Source organism: Neovison vison, chromosome 7 (genome assembly GCF_020171115.1).
Source record: "Neovison vison isolate M4711 chromosome 7, ASM_NN_V1, whole genome shotgun sequence".
In the NCBI taxonomy this organism is placed as follows: domain Eukaryota; kingdom Metazoa; phylum Chordata; class Mammalia; order Carnivora; family Mustelidae; genus Neogale; species Neogale vison.
Genome location: NC_058097.1, coordinates 101,443,309 through 101,461,804, shown reverse-complemented (window position 1 = coordinate 101,461,804; position 18,496 = coordinate 101,443,309). Strand labels below are relative to the sequence as shown.

General features: G+C 49.9%; 1 pseudogene; it reads right to left on the bottom strand.

Annotated features, from left to right (window-relative positions):
* Positions 1-4,148: 4,148 nt before the first annotated feature.
* On the bottom strand, positions 4,149-6,784 carry LOC122913433 (annotated as a pseudogene).
* Between the last annotated feature and the right edge of the window lie 11,712 nt (positions 6,785-18,496).

Below are 18,496 nucleotides of genomic sequence, written 5' to 3'. Positions count from 1 at the left end.
GACATCAAGGTTTCCAGCAGGACACCTGGTGCAATAGAAGCCACACACCCAAGTGAGGTTCCAGAGCCCAACGTGCAGTTTCCTGACCCCTGAACTCACCAGGGTTCCTGACACCACCTCGAGGTTCCAGAACAGTATTGGGTCTACCTGAGACCAAGATCTGAGCCAGACATGAGGACACACACTTCACCCTGCTGTTTATTCAACAGATTAACTAGTGAGACACAAGTGAGACTGTGTCTTTGCTATAACCTCCAAGTCTCGTTTGTTTAGGATATCTTCATGTAGTCTCAGTGGTTTTCGCATATTGGAGGATGTGAGGGCCATCGGGCTGACACATCTGTCACCCCGTTGATCACCAGGGTTGATCTGGCTGATTTGGCTGGCTAGACAGGTGTCTCCTTCCTCCCTGTGCGTCCCTCTCGAAGAGGACCACCCCGATAGAGGAAACCGTTCTTTGGTCAAGTATATGAGTAGCTGTTCTCCTCTGTTAGAACGTCCAGACAAGCTCTCAAGGGCCTTTTGTAGAGGACTTATGGGAGTCAAGCAAGCTTCCAAGACTCTAGACACATCCAAATGAGGCATGGCATGTAGCTGTCTGCCTTTCAGAAAAAGCAAGCAAGCATGTTGGATCACTCAGAGCAAGCACAAGACAAGGGATGAAGGGTGGACTGTGATGTCATGGTCATTGGCCCAGGAAGGGGCTTCCCGTCTTCATGAAATCGGGGAGCCAGGCCGTGTCACGGATACCTTGGGTGGATGCCCACAGCTCCTACTTCTTGGTCCATGGAGCAAACACTAATCAGAAGTTTGATTTTAAAAAGTGTTTTAGTGGCTAATAATTTTTAAATTTATGACCTAGTTTTTCTACTTACTGTGGAAGTCTTCCTGGTTTAAAGTGAATATGCCCTTCCACTCACAAGATAAATTAGCCCGACAAAGACGCACCACCTAAAACGGACAGACGCCGGGCTGTTTACATGCTGCGTGTCTGTGATCTATGAGGTGTGGTGTGCCGAGAGGCTCTTTCCTTTCTCAGTAGGATGTCAAAACAAAGCACACTTGAAAACAAAGAAGTGATAGTGATTCAACAAGACAACAGTGAAACAATGAGTAACTGTGTCAGTGATTCCAGACGTCTTTGGGACCAACCCAACTGCTCCCTTCAGTGACTCCAAATTGCTACTTGATATGTACGTTTTTATCGACTTCCATGTAGACTTGAATCTAAGTTGGTAAATTTTGTATTAAGCCTCTATTTTCATACAGATATATGAAAAACATAAATGCTCAAAGAAAGGAGTGTTACCTCCCTAAATGGACTTTCCCTTTCCCTTCAAGGTACCAGCAACATGATTAAATATTACCAGTCAGGTTCCCTCATTTTAAGAGGAAATAGGACTGTTCAAGTTACAAATAACTGTGCTACAGGCTATAACTTATTTGGGAAAGAATATACCATTTTGGGGAAAAGACCATTTTGCTTAAGTTTCTTGGTTCGACAGCAATGCTGACTCTACAAAAACATGTTTCAACAAAATATACTGACGGAAATTCAAGAAAATGAAAAATGGACAAGTAGATTTAAATTATCAATATTTTTATTAAAGAATAATAAGGAAAATCAACAAAGAGTAGAACCTTTTCTACTTTTTAAATTATTTGGAATAATAATATTAGTTTGAAGAGATTTCACTGTATACAGTGGCTTACTAATAAGATCTTACGGTTGAAGATGACTCTTTTGAACAGCTTTACTTGAAATTAACCCCTTAAATAAGAAAAAGGACAAAATATGAGATTTTATTAGGTTTTTTTTCTTAAAGGAAGTTACCCTTTTGGTAAAATTTACAATCCATTTTAATTAAAATGGGTCCTTCTGAATTACTTTTTGTGATACTTGGTTGGACCTTATCAAGTATTCATTAAAACAGCATTTGATATATCATCGGTATCAAGATTAATATCTAAAAAGGAAGATAAATACCTAAAAAGGATAGATAAGATTAACACAAGAAACTACAAGCAAGATGCTGAAATCCATAACATAGATTCAATAATTAACATGGAAGACAGGAAAGGGATACGTGCCAGCTGGTTTGATCAGAAAGAGCTTTCTTGGGGCGCCTGGGTGGCTCAGTGGGTTAAAGCCTCTGCCTTCGGCTCAGGTCATGATCCCAGGGTCCTGGGATCAAGCCCCGCATCGGGCTCTCTGCTCAGCAGGGAGTCTGCTTCCCTTCCTCTCTCTCTGCCTGCCTCTCTGCCTCCTTGTGATCTCTGTCAAATAAATAAAATAAAAATATTTAAAAAAAAAAAAGAAAGAAAGAGCTTTCTTATGGAGTAGTACCTAAATCACTGAGTTATTCTACTTCTGATCTGCCCTTTTTGTAGGTATGAGTAATATATTGAACCTACATTAAGTTAAATTTGTCTTCCAGAGCTAATGCCATTCTGCCCACATCAAGGCCATCCCAGCATGGAGTGCACCTGCCCTGTGGACACGGGGGGTCGGTCACCCGGTGGGTGGCCTGGGCGAGCTCAGGAGGCCACGGGTTCGTGAAACCAGGGACACGTCTCCAGCTGTGACTTGTCTCAGTTGTTACCTCAGGCTTCGGGAGGACAAAGGAGATTCTGTACTGAACCATCCCTTTTAATTTCGTGGATTCTCTTACTTTGGACTTGCCGCTGGGAAGAACAATAAAGAGAGAGTCTACGGAAGGGACTTACAGCTCCGGGGTGCCCCTCCGCTCAGTGTGGCGCATCCCGGGTCCCTTGCTGGGCTCCTGCCGGTACCGGCACCGTCATCCCGACTCCTACAGTCTGTTCCCTTCCTCCTTTCTCTCCTCCCTCCCCTCTGTCCTTCCCTCCTCAATTCCTCTTTTTCTCAAAAATCAAACACACAGACGAGCACTTTCAGGCACTTGGCTTTCAGGCACTTGGAAAGGCCGCAGAAGCGTCTTTAGAACAGCCCTGGGTTTGAAAATCACGAGTAGTTTACATTTGAGATCCTGTTACTTACTGGCTGTCCGACTCTGGCCTGGTCCTCTGCTTCCTCATCTGTAAAATGAAAATAATCAGAGAATTCTATAAGCTCAGTGAGAATATCAAGTGACGAAATACACCTGAAAGCACTTTTGAAACTTCGAAGTCTTAGACAACGACCGAGCTGCTTTTCAGGATGCCACATTTGCCTAGCGAAAGGCCTGCCGTTGTTACTCCGAAGTTTACTTCTATCTTTTTATTATTGTTTTTAACCATTCGATGTTTTTACTTCATACCAACCCTAACTTTACTCTAAAAAACAAACAAAAAAACTTGGAATGAATGTTAACCAAATCATTTTACCATAAATCTAGTACATGCATTTCAGGTTCTAGTGCTAGGAACGTCGTCATGATCGGTTTACTCATCAGTAACACTGTAGCATAGACCGCAGGAGCACATGTCATTTGATGGGGTCCTTGCCTCTTACCCTCAGCTTTACGTCAGAAGGGAACTGATTCTGAACCCCCAGAGATTCTGTCCCAACCCCAGGAAGCCCAGAAGACATCCTGTCACACAACTTTGTATAAGTTGTTGTAAAACAAAGCCCAAGTTTTCTTACCTTTCTATAGGAAATGGTCAGTTATTTGATAAATACTAAAACGCTTCTAGGAATTCATTTCATGAGTTTGTTTACCAAACACATTTTGGAGGAACTGACTACCAGAAGAGTTCTTTTGGAATTTGGTCCACAGATTCACTTAACAGGTTGGAAATTTAAAACCTTCCAGAAAACAAGGAAGTGGGGAATCCCTAATCTTAACATGTGGTTGTTGAAGGGATATACATACCCACTAAAAAGTCTGCTCACAGAAGGCACAAACTATAGAGGAATATGTTGTTAGAGTCGAGACAAAGAACTGGCTGATACCCTTCTTTGTTTCATGAGCCCCAGAGCTAAGATGGAGTTAGACCCAAAATCACGGTCTATTCCTGTAACCAAAAAACATTAAAGACAAAAAATGTAATTTGTTTTACTGCATACTTTTCAGCCATTAATTGAGATGTAAATATGAAAGATTAAAATCGCCTTAAAAGGGGGGTGGTAATAGCGGCCACCAGAGCAATATTCAAGCATGATTTCAAGGATGCTTTCAGATGCGGAGTTAGCCTTCTTTGTCCGAGGTCTTCACAACTTCATCAAAAACTTCATCAGTACACTTAGACACAGCTATTTTCTTGGCTTTCCTCATCGCTCCATAGAAGTCAATAACTGGCCTTATCGACTGAAGATAGGTCCGAATTCTCTTTTCCAAGCTCTCTGTTGTCATCACTTCTACCAAGTACTCTTTCCCCTTCTAAGACATCGTTCAATAAGATCTCATTATTACAGTCAAAAAACAGAACCAAAGACACCCATGCCTTCCCATCCATGGTCTTGCTCCAACCTTGAAGGTTGTCTTGATTTCTTGGAACCCATCAATCGAGAAATGTTTCTTCTGAGCATTGGCAGCCACTGTCTCTGACCCGTTTCCCTCTTTAACAAACTGATGGTCATCTCAGCTGGCTCCGTCTTTCCGACTTTAATGTTCTTTTCAGTGAGTTCACCGTACTGTGAATTTGGGTTCTTCTTTCCATCATGAAGAAGTCTCCTGCAGAAAGGTGTGTGTGTCACCGTGTTTTAGGTCACTGGTTTACTGTGATGAGGGTGTGACTCAGGAACAGCCAGTAGCTGCATAGCTCTGGGGCACAGAGCTTCCCTGCCCTCCCCAGGCAAGGGTCTTCCCCTGAATCTCTGTGTGCTCACCAACGCAGTGAAAGTTTACTTTTAAATGAATACCTTTTAAGACTGAAAGCTAAACTTAAAATTTTTAGCAGAGTTGTCTAGGAAGAGACAACAACCTATCTGCTTGCTAACATATTAGGAGTGTTTTTTTTTTTAATTAACTCAGAATAAAGAACAGACTCTGGAAAAACAAAATGGAATTAGGTGAGTATTGATGGAAGAGTGGGAAGAATGGACAGTGGGTTACGGTGGGTGAGATTAAACTAACACGAGAAGTCTGAGTACCACAAGAAAACTTAAGATTTTTTTCAAAGACCTGGGAAGGAAAGGATGGGTCCCAAAGACTCAGGCTTTGATTGTATCCGTCTCCCGTGATGCATTGTAACTTCCTGTTCACGTCTGTCTCCCTAACTGCAATGGAAGCACCTTGCCCACAAGAGTTGGGTTTCTGGACCTTGTGTTTCTGTGTGTTGTCAGTGCGGAGAAACCGAGGAAGTCAGTGAAAAGTCTGTTTCCGTTTTCCTGAGACTGTCCTTCCGCCCGTCTGTCCGTGGTCTCATCCTTCTTCCCTCGTCCCCTTTCCACCTTCAAGCACTGACAGAGAAAATACTAAGAGCAAACACTGCAGTGAGTGCCATCAGTGAAGGGGATGGAAAGGGCATCTAATATAAATGGAAATTCAAAGATTTTACAGAAATTTTACACCTAAATTTTACAGAAATTACTAACATGGGTATGTTGGGAAATGGTTATCCCTTGTGCAAAACTGAGGCTGTGACTCAGAATAATTTGCTCCAACAAGTCGAATGATTGTAGATAAGTATTAGAGATGTTTTAGGAGACTGTATTTTTTCTCTTCCCGTTCATAGTTTCAGCAGCATCCGTGTCAGGGATTTCTGGACGTCTCTCATCGATCACCGTCACGGTTGGATGACTTCCCCAGGCCAGGGAGGTGTGGACATTACATTGTGCATACCTGGTGGGGGGTGGTAGTGGGTATGTCCGGCTCTTTGCATGGTTATGTGTCAAGTGTACGTAGCAGCCCTTCACAGTGAAATTCGTTTCCAGAGACTTTGATCCGAGGGGAGATGCCTGCAGCGTGGACAGATGCCAACAGTGTGTCTTTCCTGAGGACAGCAATCCATGACTCTGGCTCTGATTCCAGTTAACTGGCGTTCCTGGGAAAATGCTAGAACAAATCATGATGAAATCAACTTGCAAATGCTTCCAAAAGAACACAGATCTGTAAAAAACAAAAATGGAAAATTACTCTCAGATGCTGGGGTTCAGAGTGACATGAGTTTGGTCGATTAAGAAGATATGTTGTAGTTCAAGTCTATAAGGTTTTGATCCTTCCTACACACCACCACCAGGCCACTGGAAAAATGATGGAGGTGAGCCGGGGAAACAGGTGTGCCCTCCAGGGCAGGGATCCCGTGAACCCACATGCTGGCGGCAGGGAGAAAGCGCCCCCATCAACCCTGCTCTCTGGGGCCACAGAGACAGCACCCAGACCATCAAAAGCAACCATCCTAAGTTTAAAAACTCTCCCGTGACCCCTCTTCCTCCTCCGGCTCCAATTTTCTGATCTTATTTATATAAAATTCCTTGAGAGAGTTGTGCATAACCTTTGTCTGCAAGTCGTCTTCTTCTGTTTCAGGACCAACTACACGAGTTGCTGGGGCCAGAACAAAATCAAACTGTGAGGCCTTGTGTTCAAAATTATTAAGAATTTCAAGACAGTGATAGCAGAGCCTTCGTCCAACATGAGGCTCTTGTAAAAGGGGACGTTGTGTGACTGCCTGGGCCATCCACCCGGGTCTAACATCCCGCTCCGACCAGGCTCTCATCTGCCACCAGTTCCACGAACAAAGTCTTGTCAGTGTCACCGGTGGTTTCCATGGTCTCCATTTGCTTCACCTGATAGTTCTCATCCTCAGCTTCGTGGACCAGTCCGTGGACTTCGGCAGAGCGATGACTCCCTTCTTGTCGCACTGTCTTTACCAGGTTCTTCATTCCGCACCTCTGCCCTCCATCACCATGAGAGGAGAAACTGATGTTGTTTTAAGCCACTAAATTTGTGAGGATTCATTGCATCTGTAATAGCTCGTCAGTCCAGTGGTCATACACTGGCCTGTCCCGGCTCATCCCTGGGACCTCTCGCCTTCTCTGTTTATACCCATCCCCACGTGGCTTTAAAATAGTCAGTTTCAAGGTTTTAAAATACCAGCTATCGAAATGCAGATGCAGATCCGTGATGAGACACCACTTCGTGTGCGAGAACGGCTAGAACCAGGAAGACAAGGGATAAGTGCTGGCGAGGATGCGGAGAAAGGGGGACCTTGTGCACTGTTGGTGGGAACGCAAACTGGTGCAGCCGCTCTGGAAAACACACGGAGGCTCCTCAATAATTAGAAATAGAACTAACACGATCCAGCAATCCCAGGTCGGGGAACATATGCAAAGGACATGAAATCGCTTTCTCAAAGAGATATCTGCACTCCTGTGTTCATTGCAGCATTATTTACGGTAGTCAGGACGTGGAAACAATCTGTGTCCACTGATGGGTGAGTGGGTAAAGAAGATGGGGTGTATACGTGAAACACACACACACACATACAATGGAATGTTATTCATCCATTAAAATGGGAGGAGATTCTTCCAATTGTGAAACAAGGGTGGCCCTTGAGGGAGATTTGAGTGAAGTAAGTCAAACAGATGCTGTATGAACTCACGTATATGTAGGATCTAAAAATCCAAACTCACAGAAACAGAGGACAGATTTGGTGGGGGAGGGGTTGAGGGAAAGGGACAAAGGTCGTCCAAAGGTACAAAATTCCAGTTATAACATAAATCAGTTCTGGGGGTGTGACATACAGTGTGGAGACTACAATTAATTGTATTATATTGTATATATTTTTATATTATATTTTAAATTTTCTAAGGAGCATCTGTGTGTCTTAGTTGGTTAAGCGTCTGACTCGATTTTGCCCCATGTCATGATCTCAGGGGTCATGGGATTGAGCCCTGCATTGGGCTCCACGCTCAGCACGGAATCTGCTGGAGAGTCTCTCTCTCCCTCTGCTCCTCCCCCAGCTTGAACATGTTCTCTCTCACTCTCTCAAATAAGAAAAAAAAATTTTTTAATTTAAAAAACATTGTTTCATATATTTCAGTTGTTTAAGGCAGGAGAGAGTAGCCAATCCCAGTTACTCCATCATGACTAGAAGCAGAAATCTGTGTCTATGTCAATTTTGTAAGAAAAGAATGGGCATACCAAATAGCATGGAGGACAAGGGGCGTTAGAGAGGAGTAGGGAATTTGGGTAAATCGGAAGGGGAGGTGAACCATGAGAGACTATGGACTCTGAAAAACAGTCTGAGGGGTTTGAAGTGGCGGGGGGGTGGGAGGTTGGGGTACCAGGTGGTGGGTATTATAGAGGGCACGGCTTGCATGGAGCACTGGGTGTGGTGAAAAAATAATGAATACTGTTTTTCTGAAAATAAACAAATTGGAAAAAAAAAGAATGGGCACCTGGCTTTACTACATGTCTAGCTTTCTTGGGGCGCCTGGGTGGCTCAGTGGGTTAAGCCTCTGCCTTCGGCTCAGGTCATGAGCTCAGGGTCCTGGGATCGAGCCCCGCATCAGGCTCTCTGCTCAGTGGGGAGCCTGCCTGCCCACCCCCGCCTACTTATGATCTTTATCTGTCAAATAAATAAATAAAATCTTTAGGAAAAAAGATACAGCAACTTAAAGAATGTAGTATTAGCAGAAAGCTAGGGAAATAATAGTAGCACCACTTAGTGCCCGATGTTCAGGGTACAATGTTTGTGTAGTTACATGAATGCTTTACATAGGGTCATTCACTTAGTCCTCACAGCTCTGGCAGGAAATCCCTACTACCATTAATGTCTCTGTATGTTTATGATAAGAAAACAGGCACAGGGAAGCTGAGTTGCTTGCTCTGCTCACACAAGTCCTGAAGACAGAAGCCGGACTGACATCAGGAGGTCTGGCTCCCAGGATCATGCCCTTCACCACGGAGCTACCCTGTCTTCCTCCTGGATCTCAACGGACTGAAGAAACCTCCTAGAAAGCCCCGAAATGAACGCCAGCATTAGGAAGCACTATACAAAGTAGAAATGGCTTTTGAATTCCGGGGTCACAAGCTTGTCTTTTGTCCAGCCAAAGGATAAGCCCTTCTTGGCCTCAAGACTGTAGGACTAGAAGCACCGGGCCACCCAGAAGGCTCCTCCTGGACGTTCACACCAAGGAACTGCCATCAGCGTGGGGAGGACCCGTCCAGCCGGTGTTCACGGCAGCGGCGGCCGACACCCGGGGCCGCAGCCGGCGTAGACACGGGTGACGGTGATGCGTGCGAGAACGTGACCGCGTGCACACAGCGGGCACTTGCAGCCTCTGGGCAGAGCGGGTCCTGCGGGGCGCGGCGCGCGGGGCCCTCACCGTGCGGGCGGCTGGAGGGACGGGCTGGAGGGACCAGAAGAGCTCAGACAGAGCGGAGGGCCCGGCCGGAGCTGAGGCCCGGGGACGCCCCGAGACTGCACACCTGCATGTCCGTGGAGTTGGGGGGACGTCGCGCGGAGTGTCCCTGCCTGCGAAGGAAGAGCTCGCTCCTGCCCAGCGCGGGACTGCGGGTGCGTCGCGGGCTCCCGGGTCACCCCTCCTCCCACGTGTGTGCCTGGACGCGGGCTCCGTGCCACGCCGCGTGACAAGGTGCGCTCACCCCCGGTGCCCGGCCCGCCCCCGCGGCTCTAGCTGTGGGGCGGGTGCCCTGGCTCCGGAGCGGCGCCCGGACTGCAGACCCACCGCGGACGGAGACCGCGGCTCCCGACACTGTGCGCACAGTTCAAACAAGTCAGCAGTAGCGTTTGTTTTGTGCAACGAAGGAAACATATTTGGGTTTAAAGGGAAGTGTCATAGGAGCCGGGTCGAAGCCTCGTCTCTTTGGAAGAAAAATGCAGATTTTGGCGGAGAGCAGTCTTTGAAGGAGTTTGCGGTGGGGGTCCATTTTAAAGTTCGCTTTGGGAGGGCTCATTCCCAGGCTCGGCCTAATTTGGGGGCAGTGTCCCAGTGTGGGGCAGGGTGACGCCCCGGAAGGTGGCGGAGAGCCGGGCGACAGAAGTAACCAGCAGTTCGGGCGGAGCGTCCGGCAGGAGGCCATGCGGGGAGCGGGTGCGGACCCCCGCGGCCTGCAGCTCCCCGGGTGCGGAGGCCAGCGTTGGCTTTTGCTTCCCGCGGGCGGGCGACGGCGGGTTTCTCCCTGAGCCACACTAGGCCCCGCACAGCGCAGCGGCTTGTGGGAAGCCAGGCCCCCCGCACTCCAGCGCAGCGCTCCCGGGCTGCAGGCGCACTGGACCTCGGCCTCGGGTCGGGCGCACCGGCCCTGCCGCACCTGCTCCCCGCGCCGCTGCCACAGGACAGCCACGGCGCCCGCCCCGTGTGCAGCCGCTGACTGGCTGTGATCCCGGGGACTGCCCGAGTCAGCCGTCCTGGAACGAGGCGTCTCAGGCACCGGGTATCTGCGGTCTCTCCCTTTACCCGCTCTCGGCCTTGCTTCTGGATGCAGGCCGAAGCCTGACGTTCCGGGAGCACATCTGGAGTGCGTCCGATTTACCCCTAGTGGTGTTTCCTGCCCTGGGGAGGGCGGCGGTCCTCATTTGGGCCTGGCCCCTCTCCTGCGGCCTCTTTCTTTTTTTTTTCAAGCTCCCGCCTTTTTTTTTTTTTTTAATATTTTATTTGTTTATTTAACAGAGAGAGACCCTAAGAGAGGGAGCACAAGCAGGGGGAGTGGGAGAGGGAGAAGCACGCTTCCCTCCAAGCAGGGAGCCCGATGCGGACCTTGATCCCAGGACTCTAGGATCAGAACCCGAGCAGAAAGCAGACACTTTGCCCTCTGAGCTCCCCATTCTGCACCCCTGTTTTCCTAGCTCCTGCCTTGCTCTTCTTGGCTCCTGGCCCCCACCGGGCTCTTCCCGTCTCTGCCGTGCCTGGGATGGGTGTCGCCAGCGCGCATCAGAGCTGGCACCACGGCCCACACCGAAGTACCTTCCCTCCGCCTTCCCCGAGCACAAAGAATCAGATCTGCGGCTCTGAAGTGTATTCTTTCCGGAGTCAGAAACGCTAGCATCCACTGCAAATGGACTGCTAGCTGAGCCTGTGTCACCGTCCTCTCCTGGGGGCGACTGTTCTCCTGCAGGTTGCAAAGGAGACTTTTATGACGCAAATACAGGGAAGGCTCTTCCCTTTACCCATCTTGGCTTCTGACCTTGGATTGCTGATTCAGTAACAAAACACAGTACACGTTGAAGAGCGCGTTCCCTCTGCCTGCTGTCCATTCACATGGAAGGGTTGCCTGGGCTGAGTGTTGACGCAGAAAAAACCACAGCTGGTTCAAGTAAGGGTCCTCATCCTCCGAGCTCTGTGCACTTGAACACCCGCCTTTTCCAGCATTCATCGCCATACTCTGATGATAACAGGGAATTGCTGAAGACGTCATTCCAAGTCAAGAAATATTATACATTCTAGCTTCATAACATTCCTTCCTCGTGTTGAAGATGAAATGAGAGAATGTTTCCCAGGCTCTATCTAGATGACTTGGTGAGGGAAATCAGTTCACTGTCATTTTACAGATGAGGCTGTCTAGCCCTCCAGAAGGGGTGTGACCTATCCAGGATCACGAGAAAATAGCAGAATTTGAACTCGGACCTAGATCTCCTACCACTCCCGGGGGTTACTGCATTTGAGCTCTGTCCAAGCTCCCATCAAGACAGCAGGGACACCAGAGCAGGGTCGGCCATCAGCCTGCCCTCGGGGGAGCCTGGTGGGCCCACTGGCAGGGGTCTCTGCACTGCCTCCACCATTCAGGCAGCAGCTGGGAGCTGGGGTTGAATTCTTAGACCATCATTCAGAAAGGAAGCCAGAAGATCCAGCCGACTTTCTGGTCTGGAAGCGCAGAGGGAAGCTGCAGAGCCAGGGCTGGAGACACAAGGCTGGAGGGGAAGCCCAAAGCTTGGCGTCAGGCACGACCCCCATTCCCCCCCAGCTCAGTGTGGACTCGGGTCCCTGGGACCCGCTAACCCTCAGAGAAGCCGCTCCCCTCGGCTGGGATGCCCCCACGCAGGATACATAGGGAGGAAATGTTCCTCCTCATGGTTTAGAGACCCTCCCCCCCCCGAAGCAGACAAACTGGAAAGTCAGAGTTCTTTCCCATGTTTGGCTGCCCTTGAGTGCAAAGGTAAAAATCCAACCTAAACAGGACAGAAAGAAATTCTCTCAACATGTGTTTACTAGGACATCTTAAGTGCAAGGTAGTGAGCTCCCTGACACCGTGAGGCAGGCCTTCATCTTGGGTCCATTTCCCGCCCGGAACCTACCCGCGTGATTCACCACATGCGATACTCCTCCACCTCTTAGACTTGAAGCACACAGGATGGATTCAGGTCCTGTTGGCGGGACCATCACATGGCTTCCCTCGCCCTGTGCCTCAGAATGGAACTCACGGACGGCCACACTCCGTGACCATTTGGGTCTGACTGGCCCGAGACCAGCTTCAGTGCAAAACATTGTTTGAAACTAGGTCACAGGAGACGCTGGGGTCATGGGGTTGGTGTCTGCTTGTCTGTCTCGGTTCTGCGACAAGCCGGCAAGTGTTTTGTGTCTAGGGTATCTGGCTGTCACCCTTCTGCATAATTTACAGTCTCCTCAGTCAGAACCACATGGCACCGTCTTTGTGCAAGGCACGTTATGTAACCATCGATGTTTTTCTTTATAAATAAAAATGTTGCTCACATGCCAGCTCAGTAAACCCTTCCGTACTCAGTAGGATGGAAATGAACAGGGTTCTCTACAGTGGGATTGGAAGAGTTTGGATATTGGGTTTCTCAAGTAAAACCTCTGCCCGCAAAGCAGTGAATGACACGGGCACAACTGGAAGTGACTCTGCCGGGGACGGGGAGCTGACCGGTCGGAGGGGCTGAGGAATAAAAGCTGAAGTGACGACTGACAAAGGCCAGAATTCCAGAAATGTTTTCTGTTTTATTGTTATTGTTGCCATTCTTCTTTAATAATTTTTTAAAGATTCTTTTTTTTATGTTTATTTGACAGACAGACACAGCGAGAGAGGGAACACAAGCAGGGGGAGTGGGAGACGGAGAGGCAGGCTCCCCACTGAGCAGAGAGCCCGATGTGGGGCTCGATCCCAGGACCCTGGGATCATGACCTGAGCCCAAGGCTTAGCATCTGAGCCACCCAGCTGCCCCTCTTCAATAATTTCAATAACCCTAAAATACAATTATAACCACTTTATTTTTTTTAATTTAATTTTTTTTTTCAATTTATTTATTTTCAGAAAAACAGTATTCATTATTTTTTCACCACACCCAGTGCTCCATGCAAGCCGTGCCCTCTATAATACCCACCACCTGGTACCCCAACCTCCCACCCCCCCCACCACTTCAAACCCCTCAGATTGTTTTTCAGAGTCCATAGTCTCTCATGGTTCACCTCCCCTTCCGATTTACCCAAATTCCCTACTCCTCTCTAACGTTCCTTGTCCTCCATGCTATTTGTTATGCTCCACAAATAAGTGAAACCATATGATAATTGACTTTAAAGATGGAAACAAAAAAAAAAATCCCCAAGCCACATAAAGATTAAGCCATGTGATGCAGGCCACCTGGAAGGACCACGGCCTATTCCAGGCGTGACTCTCGAGCTGCCTGACTCCACAGCCAGGTTCTGTGAGGACAGAACGGTGCACAGGGACGTGGCAGACACCACGGCTGGCCTCCCCAGCATCCGTCCTCTCTTCTTCCTTCTTAATAGAAGCCGGGGTCGGTGAGGGCTCCACCCTCCCACACGTCAGCACGCAGCTGCGAGGAGATCCTCATCTGTCACTCAGGGGGCTCCTGGTGAGCCGTCATTGCCACTGCCCTTGCAGTGACCCGCGTGGGGTGGGAACGCAGCTCAGCTCTGGCCGGTGACACATCACAGGAAGTTGGCTGGCGGGAAGTGCTTCGGGAAAGAAGCTTCCTCTTTCTTTAGAACAAATAAGGCACCGTGGTCTTCACCTTTGGGACACGCGTGAGTCTGGACATGGTGCCTGGAGCTGCCGTCCACCGCTGAGAGCGGCCGGTGCGCAGACCTCTGGGGCAGCGGGCAGATCCGAGGAGCACGCGTCTCGGACACCCACCGAGTGCGCCCCCCAGACTTCCCTCTGTGAGCCAACACATGCTTGTATTTACCCCAGTTTGAATTCTGGTTTCTGTTTATCAGAGCCTGAACATCCTGATGGTCTCGCTCGACGCCAGGACCACACGCAGGGAGACTGGGCCGGCGTGCTCTTTGTGGGTTTAAGGCAAATGGAACGGAAGGTCCCAGACTGAAGTAAATTCATCCAAACAGGGCAGATGAAGGGATCAGTGGGACCAGGACTTGTCACTAGGTCTTCTAAGGCAGAAGGTTCCTGAAATCGGGCCAGCTGGTACAGAGGCAGGAACATTTGTGGGAAGGAAACGTGCGACTCATCCCGGCACAACCTGACTGGTTTAATACGCTGACGCTGGCTTGTGACAGACACACAGAACAGGTGGTCCGGTCCCCCCAGGCTGGGCTGCTTACGAGGGAAGTCGAGAGGAATTGCCTGGCATCAGCCGGGCTGATTAAATTCATCTCCTAAGGATTTCTTCTAGACAGCTCTTCCTTTTAAAGATTTTGTTTATATATTTGACAGACAGCAGGAGCAGGACCACAAGCAGGGGGAGTGGGAGAGGGAGAAGCAGGATTCCCGCTGAGCAGGGAGCCCGATGCGGGGCTCCATCCCATGACCCTGGGATCATGACCTGAACCGAAGGCAGAAGCTCGATGACCAAACCACCTATGCGCCCCTTACTTTTTTATGTAAAAGAAAATTTTGGAAACTGTTTACTCCCACAGCCACTCTCTATTCATTGGCTTAGGGATGTTAATTTAATATGTTAAAGTAATGAATTAGGAGCAGCTTTACGACGTCCGATATCTCTGTGAAAATTCTAAGCTATTTCAGTTCTTATCACAATGTTCATGTTATTAGAGAGATGTGGGGAGAGAGAAGATCTGAGACATTCTGTTTCCTCGGTCAGTTCTGGTCCGTTCTTGTCATAGTCACGTTCCTTGTTCTCTCTTCATATGCAAGATAAAGACAGGCTCTAGCACCTTCTGACTGGCTGGACCGTATTTGCTAGAAAAGCCCTGTATCGAAGCCCTGGAAGACCTTCCCTGGGAGGCTGGGTGCTCACCAGGTACGAGCCGAATCCTTCAAACCCACCACCAGCATGGTGCCCTGCTCTCCCGCCAGTCCTGTCTTCTCAGCGGTGCGGTTGACCATGAAAACGGGCCAACTTCACCTTCACCGGCCTCCAGGAAACGGGGAGACGTTGTGCCCTGACTTAAGAAAGTTATCAGACCAGATGCAGTCCCCTATAGTTTTTAGAGAAATGGAAAGGCTCCCAATTAAGCATATTCTACTTAAACATTCCATTTCATTAGTTGATGGAAACTGCAGACATAGTCAGGGTTCCGATCTGATGGTGAAGGTAAGGAGAACAAGGGCCGGGTCCCTGGGGGGCTCAGATGGTCAAGCACCTGCTTTCGGCTCAGGTCGTGATTTGGGGTCCCAGGATTGAGTCCCTGCTCAGCGGGGAGTCTGCTTCTCTCTCTCCCTCTGCCTCCCCCTGCTTGTGCTCTCTTTCTCTGACAAAAAATAATTAAACTTAAAAAAGAAAGCTGAGCAAGACAGGGTTTTCTAGTAACCTCTGATGAAATCAGGAATTGAATTCCTGGTTACAAGGAAAACAGCGGAAGAGAGAACATGTTTCCAGTAAACAGAGGAGCAGCAGGGCTGACCGGGGGCTGTAAGGATGGGCATCCAGTGGTCACACCGACCGTGGCATGGGGTGTTGTTTTACTGAAAGTTATAGTTCCTTTGCATAAGACCCTTTAACTCAGAGGTGGTGGAAGCTGTTGTGAATTCGGGGTGTCCAGTGGGACCCCGTCGCCCAGAATTCCGTTCTCTGCGAGGCTCCGGGTCAGGGCTGGCTGCAAGAACAGTCCATACGACACTTGGAAGGGCTCGAGCTGCTGCTGCTCTAAGCTCCGGGGGTGGTGTGGGGCGGGGAGCAGGCGTGCTGCGGCTCTGACGGGCCGGCTCACTGCTGCAGACCCCACTGTCCGCATGGGCTCCCCCAGACCCAGCATGTCTGGATCTGTCGACCCAGAGAGCTCACGGTCTCCCAGAGCAGCACTGCACGCTGGGCAGTGGCTCTTCTCCAGCAAGGCTGATTGCAGGAGGGGCCCCCGGGGGTTGAGGTCAACGACCGCGACGGGGAGGCTGCGCACGGAGGCAGCAATGGGCAGGTGGTGACCCGTCAGAGTCCCGGGACAGGGGGATGCAGTCATGGAAATGCGTGGCAAAGTTAGAAGCGAGAGAAACCCAGAGCAGAATCGATGAGCAGGCCGGAGGAACACGTCGCGATAGGAATGCACAGTGCTTTCCGCAGCTTCTAGACCTGAGCCAGCTTTCAGACCCATTTTCTTTGGAACAGAGGAGGAAGGACACGTCCATGCACGCCACGGATAGAGTTCTGTTTCGGACGGCTTTCCCCCAGAGCCTCTACAGCCATTTCCTTGGGTCACTGTACTTCCAAACTGGTCGATCCAGGGCTCAGATTCACACCCATACCTGGAAACCCAAAGCGTCGTCACAGACCCAAAGTTAGAGCGGCCGAGTGTGGAAACCGATAATAAAACAGCCCCAGCCAGGCTTCCAGTCCGTCTCCCGGGCCTGTGGACCCGCACAGTGGTCACTTTCCTGGTCACCAAACCTATAACTGAAACAGTCATTCTTGGCAATTGGTATAAACCTCTTGTTGGTTTCTTGAACTTTGGGGGGAGAAGCACCAATGAGAAGCTTTTAAAAATGGCTGTCTCCCTAGCCAAGATAATAAGCCACCCAGGACGTAAGGGATGGCATCTTTAATGCCGTCTGTAGAGACATAAAGGATGCAGGGGAGCTGGTGTTCACCGTGTTCCTGCTTGGCACGCCTGCAGGTTTGGAAGTACAGGGGTGTTTGGAGTGAGAAGGACCTTCGGTCACTCGCCTGACAGTCTCCTCTGTTCTAACGTGGTTACACGTGAGCTATATGTTTCCTTCCAGGGCGGATCAAGAGCTCAAACTCAGAACACTCAAACACCGTCCGAGAAAACATTTACCGTAAGGAAAACTGATCGAAGGCACTGCTACAGGACAGTCACTGCACAGCATCCCATTCTCAGGTTCCATGTCAATAAACGTTCCCTGACTGCCCGCTGCACCGCACGGTAGGTACTAGTCATGCAATGCTAAACGCTGTAAGCCTGGTTAAACTTTCACTGAATGGAAAGTGTGGACAAGTAGTAAGGACACAGACGGGAGAACAGGCCCTGGTAACAACGGCGTGTGTAGATGGGGTCCCGAGGTCCCTGAGTCGGGCAGACACAGAGTGCGCAATGAGGCGTCCAATGAGCGGAAGTGGTAGATGTTCCAGGGAGGAAGGCGAGAAAATCGCACCGTGGGCAAAGACACAGAAGGAAGAAACAGCTGGATGCCAGGAAGAGCTCGAGGCAAACAGTCTTCTGTCCTCGGATCGCCAAGAGTAGCTTTCTCGCCGAGCAGCTCTTCTGTGACTTTGTTCTTTCACTTAAGAGAGGAAGAGACGCTTGTCTGATGAGCGACCTTGAGGGAAGCAAGTGCACAGGGCAAGCTCAGGGCTTAGCCTCTCTCTGTTGCCATATCTGCTTCCTGTCAGGAGCGGGAGCTCCGTCTTACCTTGTGTGACAAACCGACGAGAGCCCGGCCAGGTTGTCCGAGGCAGGTTCAAGGGCTCGTCTGTCTCTGGGAAGTGTGTCTGCTGCATGGACCCAGCTCCCCGTCAAACTGGGCGTCCCGAAACCAGGACCTGTGGGGAGAAGGTTTTAGGAAGGCTAACGGGGGCTCTGAAGACAGAATCTCTAATCCAGTGTTTCCCCAAAATTTAAACAAATACTTAGACCTCTCACACCTTTGTGTATTTTCTCAGCGGGGCTCCACCAGGGTGAAGGGGAGTCGGCATCCGACGCGCCAGCGTTTCCCCAAATCCCTTCCGGTGTTCGTACTGGCTGGGTGTGAGCTCTGACAGAGGGGTTTTCGGAAATGACACCGTCAAGGTCAGAAGGAAGGTCGCCTTCACGGGTACGAACGGCCGCTGTGCCGCACGCTGAGGGGCATCCGCCGTCATAGCATCCTGGGCTTGCGTCATCTCCCACCTGTCTGCCGCCCGCTCCACGGACACAATCCTGCCGTCCCCACGGATGCTGACCACGTGGCTCAGCTCTCGGCACGCGCCTGGCACGACTCTCTCATCAGGATCTTGAATCCTCCTCAATTGGAGCAGTCGAGGGCGAACCAGTCAGTAGCGGAATGTGCGTCATCCGAGGGGCGATGCAGGAACCCCCAGCCCCGCCCTCCACAGTGAGAAAGCCGACCACGGGGGCGCCTGCCTGGCTGAGTCGCTGGGGTGTCTGACTTTTCTTATTTTAGATTTTTTTTTTAAATTTGAGAGTGAGAGAGAGGGGGAGAGAGTCAGAGAGACAGCAAGAGGGGAAACATAAGCAGGGGGAGTGGGGGAGAGAGACGCAGGCTCCCCGCTGAGCAGG